Raw genomic sequence first — 10,465 nt, forward strand, 5'->3', positions numbered from 1 at the left:
TCAAAACATTAAAATATGCTCTTGTTGGCGGAAAATTAATTACTGCAGGCTTCCCTTGACTGCATTAAGTGTGCAGAAAATGGGTCTTGTGGGCTCTTTGCTTAGGTTTACTCAGCATGTTCATTGTTATGACTTCACCTCTGCGCCCTGTGTTGGATACACTGAGGTTGTGGAAAACAAAGTGTACTGCAATTTTTTTCCCCTTCTGCAGTCTAGAGCCCATGACCCAGATGGACACCAGAGCACATTTAACGCAAAAGGTACCCCAAACACTTCACACCCCGTTTTCCACAAGGAGACACTTCACATTTGATTGAGTTTATTTATTGAAAATACAAGTGTATAATGCATAGAAAATACAAATCAATGTCTGAAATCACTCACTATACAGTCCACTATATAGTGAGTTTGTAAATGTTAAGTGATAATTATTATACACTACTGTACAGTATATACCATCTTTGTGGTGAAAGAAAACTGGCGGATGGATGAGAGGACAGAGCAAAGCTAACTCCAATATGCTCAGTATAATGTTGCTGTCGGGCAGAAACCTCTTATCTCCATGTTCTAACCTTTTTTGTGTTTTCTTTGTAAATGAATGCCCTACTTGATCATAATACGGCGTCACACAAAAGTACAGTAGCAGATCTGCAAGCTCGAAACATGGCACAAAGTTTTGAGCTTGTACATCTGCTACTTTGAAAAGTTAACGGTTCTGGAAATGAGGTTTCCACCCGACAGACGACGACATAAAATTATATCTAAATGACTTTTGAAAAGGTGGCTATACAGGTAGCAGTGGCTATACAAGTGGAGGGAATTGCTAGTTGGACATTTAGTGTATTTAATGTACAATATTGGCCTATAAACATACATTGTAAATGTCTAGCATTTTCACACATTCAAAACCAGATATATTTGCAATGCGCTGGAAGCCTCTACTGTTCAATATGAAATGAAATCATAAAATAGACGGAGCTTGAGTGAGGTTACCAGGGTGGACTTCTTCTACTCCTGACATCCCAACACTGCTCAACTGAATGAGTTCTGAATGTTGGGGGCGGGGCAGATTTAGCTGCTATCCAAACACAATTTGAAACATTTATAAAACATAAGAATGCCAAATTATAACGTAAGTACAGTTATTATGGAAAATATTAATATCCAGTCAGGGTGAACAATATTAACATCCAGGATATTAATATAAAATTTAAGTGTTGACAATTTATTGAAAAAGATTGAAGCATAAAAACAACATTACAGATCATAGCCTCAGGCCAGGAGGCCTGAGCTTCACTCCCCTCTAGCCCCCGGCAGAGCAAAAGCACCCAGAGCACCAATCTCATACCCTTCTTATAGTTGTCCTCTCTAACAAAGATGCTGTCCTTGAATGGTCATATTCTATCTACAGGCATGTTACACATCGCTTATAGATAACATCAATGGTATTGCTGAACCAGCTAGAAAGAGAATACTTTAGTGGAAACAGACCTTGGAACAGTTGTTAATGGTAGCAACGGGAGCTGTGGAAAGACCCCTGCTGTGAATTTAAACGCTCAATGGTTCACACACACATTTAGATAGAACAGAAATGATTTTGAACACATTGGCATTCTAAATTTCCCCCCACATTTTTCAGCATTTTCCAGAATTGCCAGTATTCAAAATGACCTGTTGCACTGCCTTTAACTTATCTCCACCAGGACGGCAGACATAGTTTTTGAGTGTGTCTGTCCACAGCTAATACACAGATCAGCGTAGTATTACTTGTGATATGCAGACAGTAGGAATTAATGACAACTGTTGTAGTTAATCATAAGGCATACAAAAATACAAAATTTCAGAAAATGTCTCGCATCATTGTTCCTTTTGATGAATATATATTATGTAGACTAGAGGGAGAGCATAGAGTATAATGATGCTCTCCTTCACAACACCGAGAGAGATCAAAGCTTGTTCAAGCATGCATGTTCATGCCACCTTACTGCCTGGTCACGATAAAGAAAATGAAGACAAAGTCTCAAAAAAGTCTCATGGTTCCACTGCTCCCATTGTCCTCTCAGTCATTCTCCTGTAGCTCCCAGGCAGGTTGGCAAACAGATGTTGTGTGTTGACCGAGGGGAGGGGGGGGGGGGGGGTTGTCCGTCACATTCCTCCAGCTGGCAGACCCTTGTGGCTGCCAAACTTTGCTGGCTAAAACAAAACAAAACAAAACAAAATGTGTTGGCAGATTGGCTGACCCAAACCAAATATGACACCCCTGCTCAGGGTTAACGAATACCCATAGGCCTACCTATCAGCAGAATGTGTGAGCACTGGTTTACCTCTCTGCCCCAGCCCAGCTGTCATTCTCCTCCATTCCAGTCAGTTTACAGTAGCATTTTGCTGCTACTCGTCCTTAAAACTAAAAAGGGTGTACCTCTCTGACCTCATAAGGATTCGGTTCCATTGGGATTCTTTTTTAAACAATTCAGTGCATCAGGAAATCATATAATTTCACCACGATTCGATTATTTTTGTACGATTAATCAATTTCAATATGCTGAAATCACATGTGACTGTGAATGGATTTTTTTCTGTATTTGTGAAATTTCATTCAATTTGATTGTTAATACATTATTTAAATGGCAGGAGCTCTAGACAGCACAATTCTCTCTCCTATTAACCACTTAAACCCTAATATATTCAGTTGACCGGAGTCCCGTAGGTTTCTATAGGACCCCTCCTTTTTTCCCTCTATGCTAAATCTCTTCACCAAAAAAAGCTGCTACAAGCTCACAACACGTCACATTGCAAAACATTGTGAGCCAAATGTTCGCCCTATCCTTTTATAGAAACATGTCACATGAAGAAAAGCTTTAGATCTTATTTTTTTCTGGGCTACAGCGATGCCTTGTGTCAGGATAGCTCAGTCGGTAGAGCTCTCGCCTTTGGACCACAAGGTGATGGATTCAATCCCGGGCACCGACAACTCAGCGTATGAGTAGCATGGCTTGGGTGCGGCAAATCGTGCGGTAAGTACTGGGACCTGATGGTACTGTAGGTGTGGCGCTCCACCTCAGCGTTCCATCTCCCAGGGGTCTAGCGCAGTGTAACGGGGATAGACTCCAATGTTCTTTGCTAATACCGACAATAAGCCTCTCCGACCTACTTACAGTGATGTCTTGACTTGCATGATAAATAAGAGTGCAGGTACTTGAAGGACACGGACATGAGCCAAAACAAATAGTTATTACAAATCGTTGCTGTCAGGCAGAAACACCTTATATCTCCATACTTTAACTTATGTTTTTTCGTAGATTAATGCCCTACTTCGTCATACTAGAGTGTCACACAAAAGTAGTAAAAATAGCAGCTCTACAAGCTCAAAGCGTGTCGCATTGCGATGTGTTTTGAGCTGTAGATCTGACAGTTTTTGGTACTTTTGAATTTTTATCCTGAAAAATAACAGTTTTGGACATGCAGTAGCCTACATGACTATAGTACATGACTATAGAGATGACTATAGTACATGACTATAGAGATGACTGTAACTGTTGCTACTATAAGTTAATATAATTTGTTTTATTTCTCTAAGACTAAGTCCAAGTTCATGATAAGGCTGTATTTAAGTTAATGTGTATGTGTACATTATTTCATGGTTATTTGAGTCAAGTTATTGTAATGCTTTTATTTTGAAGTATCAAAGTCGTTCTGTGTCTCGTTTGGTCTGCTCTCACGTGAAATAGGGTTTACACAGGACTTTTGCATTATGCAATTAAGCAGCAAGAACCAGCAAGCAGCAAGGTGCAGAAGCTCCGTGTCATGCTGGTCACAAGAGACTGTCTAAACTTAAAGATATAAGAAAGGTTATGGTCTTAAGTTATAAGAAAAGTCTATAAGGACCTGAAGACTGAAGAGTACTCCCTTTTTGTATAGCATGCAGCCAATGAGGTATTTGTTTGTCTATATGTTTGCTTGTACTGTTGGTATTTTACTCTGGTAAATGTCTATTTTTACATGCTGTGCATGACGCCATCTTATGTTAATGTAACATGCTTATTATGTTTATTGTTTCGTTTTCACGGTGGATTGGAGGGATTGAAGTTACCTTCAATAAATCAGTAGCAAGGAAACCACTTATGTCTGTCTGTGCTTGGAGGGAGTTACAATGACTATAGTACATGACTATAGTGTAGTGCATGACTAGAGATGACTATAGTACATGACTATATAGATAGATAGATGACTATAGTACATGACTAGAGATGGCTATAGAGATGACTATAGTACATGACTATAGAGATGACTATAGTGCATGAAATCCCTGGATTGATTTATGAACTAAAGCGTCTAGGCAACGTTCACCCATGATTGATTATTCAGGTAGTTCGTAACATTTTAATGACTTTGGAAATACTTTTAACAAACATATCTAAATGTCTCTGTTTATGTATGATATGGCTGAAGCTGTGACTAGATAATGATGTACGCAGTACATTAGGCCTATAAAGCCGTACAGAGAAATACTGTGGTTTGACAGAACAGCAACTCTCTCCGCAACGGAAGGACATTGAATTTATCTCTGTATTGAAAAAGCAACTCGGAGACTAATAACTGAAGTTACAGCATGTTACTCAATCATATCTTATTGACACACAATCTTAGAATGTTCCCCAGCTCTTAGAGAGTATTGGTATTCTAATTATGGTAATACGTCCTGGAGTGTCCCATTCACCTATGACTTCATTAGTACGGCCTTATGTGGGATATGTTTCTCAATTTGCTGTTGTGCTACAGTTTAAACATCGTTAACCTCTGTCTAGACGAGGCCAGTGGCTAGAGATGTGACAGCACGAAATCAGCATGACGGATCACAACCACAGTGACCCAAACACAAAGGAGAAGGACAATGACTGGATGAACGACGGCAGACCTGTGACACCACCGGCATTGATGACGAGGCCCGCAGAGAGGAGGTGAGACATCAGGGTGTCAGAATGACAGCCTCGTTTTCAAATGCACTACAGGACCGCATGTCCCCATTCAACAGGGTTGCAGTGGAGAGAGTGAATAAGATACTGTAGTTGTAGCACATATTAATGAGCATACTGACCATGCAGGTCAGTGCCGGGTTCAGAACCACTGACTTTTAAGACCCCCGCCCCAACCCACCCATACAGTATATACCGTACATTAGTTAAGTGGTTCGCAAAGATTTTCATGTCAAGGATTCCCAAATTGCTTTGTATTTGGCCACGCACCCCCATCTGAAAAGATGTTAAAGATATTTTTCTCAAAAATAGCAGATCATGGATCGAAGGATAGTGCACTGAGGGAAGGATTCACACCAACTCAGTTGGGTCTGGGTGATAGTATGGACAATGTTGGGAATTTGATTAATTTGTACTTCAACAATCTTATAGTGCAATAGATGGCGATAGTCCAATGTCTATGGATGCCAACCACCATTAAAGTCCAAATAAGGAAGTATAATGCAGCCACAATTGGAACGGTTAACTAATATTTTGTGGTGTATGAAATGTTTGTAGATAGATCGTTAGATTTTTATTATAGTGTCCTGCACCACAAGATACCCAGCACACACAGGCTTATACTGTAAGACACTCACACAATGTACATACACCAATATACACCACAAACAGAATACATAAACATATTGATTGTCCAGGCTGTGAGTTACAGATACATCGTCCTCCAAGCAGTTTGAAATTCAACACAATTAGCCTAGGTAAACGGCTCTATTCTCTGTCACACACGGCTGACTCATTGTTATTTTTTAAGTGCAAATAAAGAAAACACTTGGTAGTTGGCATGAGTTGTCCAGCCTGTATATGGGCATATACTGATGATATCCAGAGATGGGCAGTATTCTGTAATCCTAATACCTTTTTGTATTTTGTCATTTGTATTTGCCTGAGACCGAAAATAGATGTAATTTGTATCAAGATACTTTCAGATCTAATTTTATTCAAAAAAGTCATTTTATTCTAAATGAATTAATAAAATAAAAACAAATTTTAAACATTTACACAGGTTTATATTGTGGCATAATTAAATCAAAAAACACAATGTGAGATGTCACTTCTACTCCGCCTCTGATTGGCTTACCCACCCTCAGAACAAGTATCCTGGTGTCAGTATCTGATCAGTATCTTGGTGTCATTATCCTGGTCAGTATCATGAGCGTTGCTCATGGTACCATGGTACATGATATGCAGAGGAAGGAATGTGCTGCAATTCATCCATGTTGCCAGAAATCACAAGAAGAAGTAATTTGGTGGATTGAGACTGAGCTCAGAAATTCCCCTTGATGGTTTGTTTGTCTCTCCTGTTGAGGCATGGTCAGTAAGAAAATATTTAAACCTCTATTCTCAATGGTATAACGGACCTGAGTTACAACTGTACTCAGGCCGCTTTTTTCGGTCTACACCAAATCTATTTGCCAAAAATAGCTCATGCGTTGTGAGCTTGTAGATCGGCTATTTTTGATGAATTATTATAATTAATTTCATGCTTGCTTATTTTCTGTTTTCAATTCCACCTTTTCTTCAGTAAAATTGGCCTGTTCCTTGGAGTTTACTTTTTTTTTAATTTCCTGCATTGACATGGGAATAGAATAAATAAATAAATAAATTAAATTGTTCACAAGTATGGGGACCAGCAGCCTGTAATCAATGATCATTGATTTGACATGCTGCATGCCATGAGTGTACAGTGGTATTCAGCTATTCAGATAGAAGCTGTGGTCATAATACTGTACAACACTGTTTGAGAAAGTAGTTGAAAAGTTTATAGCCACTAATTATTTTAATGTAACAATCCAAATTGACAATGTACTTGATTAAACAAAACCTTCTATAGTCTTCTTGGCTCATTCAAACTGCTGTACTTTTGGTCATCTCAAACTAACAAAGGATTAAGCTTTGACAATAAATGTAATACATTTTAATGTCATTACTAAACGTCTCTGTTTGCTCTGAATGAATGAAATAATTCTGGGTGCCGGAATTGTGTCATTCCGTCACAATGAACCGGACTCTGATCATCGGTGGATGTATCTGGTAGATTCAGTCATTCTGTCAGGGGGAGAGGTGTTTGCTGTGGATTTTTATCTTTTGACCTGCCACCTCGCCTTGAACTTTTAAATGTAACCTCCAAATTGTATTGATGTGAAAGGCCTGGTGGCGCAAGAGTAAAGGTGATGCCTCACCATCTGAAGGTTGTGGGTTTGGGAGTGTCCTGGAGAATCTTTAGTTTTGGCCTTTGTAAGGCGAGGAGCATGGAGGCAGCCCACCTGCTTTCATTTTACTATTGGGAGGAGCATGGAGGGAGCCCATCCCCAGAGGGAAGAGCATGGAGCACACCTCCAGGGGGAAGAGCTTATACATATTAATGAAAGTAGTAATTTATGTTTTCCCCAATGATTGCTTTTTACATTATTAGTTTGATTTTATTGAGGCCTTTTATTTCCTGTCACCTGATCAGTTTTTAAGCATTTCATTCATATCAGTTTGATATCAGTATTGGTTGTTTGAGTTGTTTTGGTTTTCAGTTGTTTGAGTTTTTATTTTGTTACAGCTGAGTTTTGAACCTATGACCCTTTGGTTTATAAACCCTTGATTTATTTCTTGAGCCACACTGGCATAGCAGTTGCAAATGAGAACGTAAAACGTAAAAACCCACCTTTTAGAATTTAGATGGAGAGTAAAACATTTTCTTGAGGAGATTTGAACCCATGTCACTTGATTTATAAACCCATGATTTATTTGAAGGTTTGAACCCTAAACCTTCTGCTTGAAACTCCATGGCACATGTCTCAAGTCAAATTTAGATTTTAAGGTGAGAATGTTATTAACAGAACTCTTGAACCACAAACCTTCACATCTCATGAGCCACATAGTCATGGAAGACTTTACCTTTTAGAATTTAGCTGGAGAGTGAAAAATGTTCCTCAGCAGTTTTGAACCCTTATCCTCCAGTTTAGGAATCCCTGTTACTTCTCTTGGGCCACAAAGACGTGGACGATATTAGTTAACTAAATAGTTAAGCTCATAGTTGAGCTCATAGGTGAACATTTTCTAAGCACTGGCATCAAACTCAGAACTTGTTTAGAAGACACAGGTAACAACTAAATACTTAAGCATATAGGAACTGAATGCAGGATAAAATGTTTAAAAGCACTGTTGTCCATCCAAGAACATTATGCTTTATACATTATACACATCACACACATACAGTATCAGGGTTATATGTGTACATTGAACCCTACTGTCCCTATTCTGGGGCAAACATTCAGTGAATATAGCAGATCTACAAGCTCATGTCGCCTTGTTACGCATTGTGAGCTTGTAGATTGCCTATTTTCTGCAAAGAGATTTAGTCTAGAAAGAAATACTCGCAGATCTAGTATGGAGCCCTGTGGGACCCCAGTCAACTACGTTCATAGGGTTTAAGTTATTGTTTCTCAGCGGGCGGCACAGCCCCCCAGGGGGCGTGCAGAGAAGTTTAGGGGGAGCTGGAAGCAATGTATTTAATGGGAGCGCTGAGGTGATCTTGGGGGGCGGCGGCAGTTTATATGTTCAAGTGCACATTTATTATCATAATCATCATTTTGTATCATGTCAGCATCATGGTTAGCATCATGTAAGGATCATATCAGTAACATGGTTAGTATCATGTCAGTATCATGGTTAGTATCATGTCAGCATCATGTTAGCATCATATCAGTAACATGATCAGTAACATGGTCAGTAGCATTGTCAGTATCATATCAGTAACATGATCAGTATTATGTCAGTATCATGGTCAGTATCATGGTCGGTAGCATTGTAAGTATCATACATCAGTATCATATCTGTAACATGATCAGTATTTTGTTCAGTGTCATGGTCAGTATCATGGTCAGTGTCATGGTCGGTAGCATTGTCAGTATCACGTCAGTATCATGGTCAGTATTACGTCACAGGACTGTGACAGGGCTTTTACAGGGCTGTGACTGATATATTATGACTCTATGCCTGTGACAGTGCTCATTAAAGTTGTTATGGTCTGGTAACATGTTACCATGTTGACAGGGCCTGTCATTTAGTGCTGTGAGAGGGGCCTGGTATGACGGGGCCTGACATCCATATACAATGCTAACTCATAATCGTAACGGGCCTTTTTTCTCTCCCTGGTCAGTAGGGGTGAGGTGTTTGATGTGGATTTTCATCTTTTGATCGGCAACCTCCCCCTTCAACCTCAAATATGACCTCGAACGTGTCATAATGGGAAAAGCCTGGTGGTGCAAGAGAAAAGCTGAGGCTTCACAAGCTCAGGGTCTTCATTTTCTGCCTTTGTAAGGTGAGGAGCATGGGGGCAGCCCATCTGCAGAGGAGGAGCTTTTAAGACATTTACATATGAAGTGATTACCTTTTCTACTTGTTTTGCTTTTTATCCATTGTTTCATATTATTAGTTTGATTTGGTAAATGTTTTAGATTTTGATTGAGGCACTTGAGTCACTTTTGAGTTTTTGTTGAGGCTTATTGGTGTTTTAGTTTTTTTATTGAGTCACACTTCAGTTTCTTTGTTTAACGTCTTCTGTTAGTTTAGTTGTTTTAGTTTTTATATTGAGTTTGTGTTAGAGTTTTGAACCCTAAACCTTCAATTTATAAACCCCTGTCTTTTCGGGTTTGCCACAGACACCTGGAAGATACACGTAAGAACCAAATACTTAACCTTTTAGAGTTCAGATTACCTTTTAGAGTTTAGATGGAGTGTGAAAATGTTCCTTAGAAGTTTTGAACCCTAAACCATCAGTTTATAAAACCCTGTCATATTCTTTGTGCTGCAAAGGCATGGCAGATACATGTGAGAACCAAATAGTTAACTTTATAGAGTTTGACCTGTTGGAGTTAAGATGACGTGCAATTTTTTGCTAATACTATATTTATACTTGATGAATTAACGTTTAGACCTAATCATGCTGTACCCTAAAAATCTATTCAAATAATTAACATTTTAAAGAGAGATTACTAACGCTAGCATGCAGCTGCTAGCTTCATTAGGGGTCCTTCTCTCTTGAAATAATTTCCTCTTCTTGCACAATATACAAAATGGCTTCTTGAATGGTGGTTACATCACCTTGACAATTCAGTTAGCTGTCTGGACTGACATTATTCCCCAAATTAATTATTATATTCAGAGCTTTAGTGATCCATTACTTGCTAGGTGTGATTGGGCAAGGTGTGAGTGGTCTCTCTCTCTCTTTCTCTTTCTCTCTTCTCTCTTCTCTCTTTCTGAGAGAATGGGAATGTCACTCTTTTACTGTCGCTTTATGTCTGGATAAACTCCAGTCCAATGCAATTTTAAAGAGATAGTCATTTTTAAGTAATTAGTGGTTATTATTAAATGTAGCTATTTTATTGCTACTTTTAACTTTTTAATGGATCCTATGTAAGTAAAGGCTGATGAGGGGGGGG

The sequence above is a fragment of the Gymnoscopelus microlampas genome (genome assembly GCF_963454915.1).
Source record: "Gymnoscopelus microlampas genome assembly, chromosome: 16".
Lineage (NCBI taxonomy): Eukaryota > Metazoa > Chordata > Actinopteri > Myctophiformes > Myctophidae > Gymnoscopelus > Gymnoscopelus microlampas.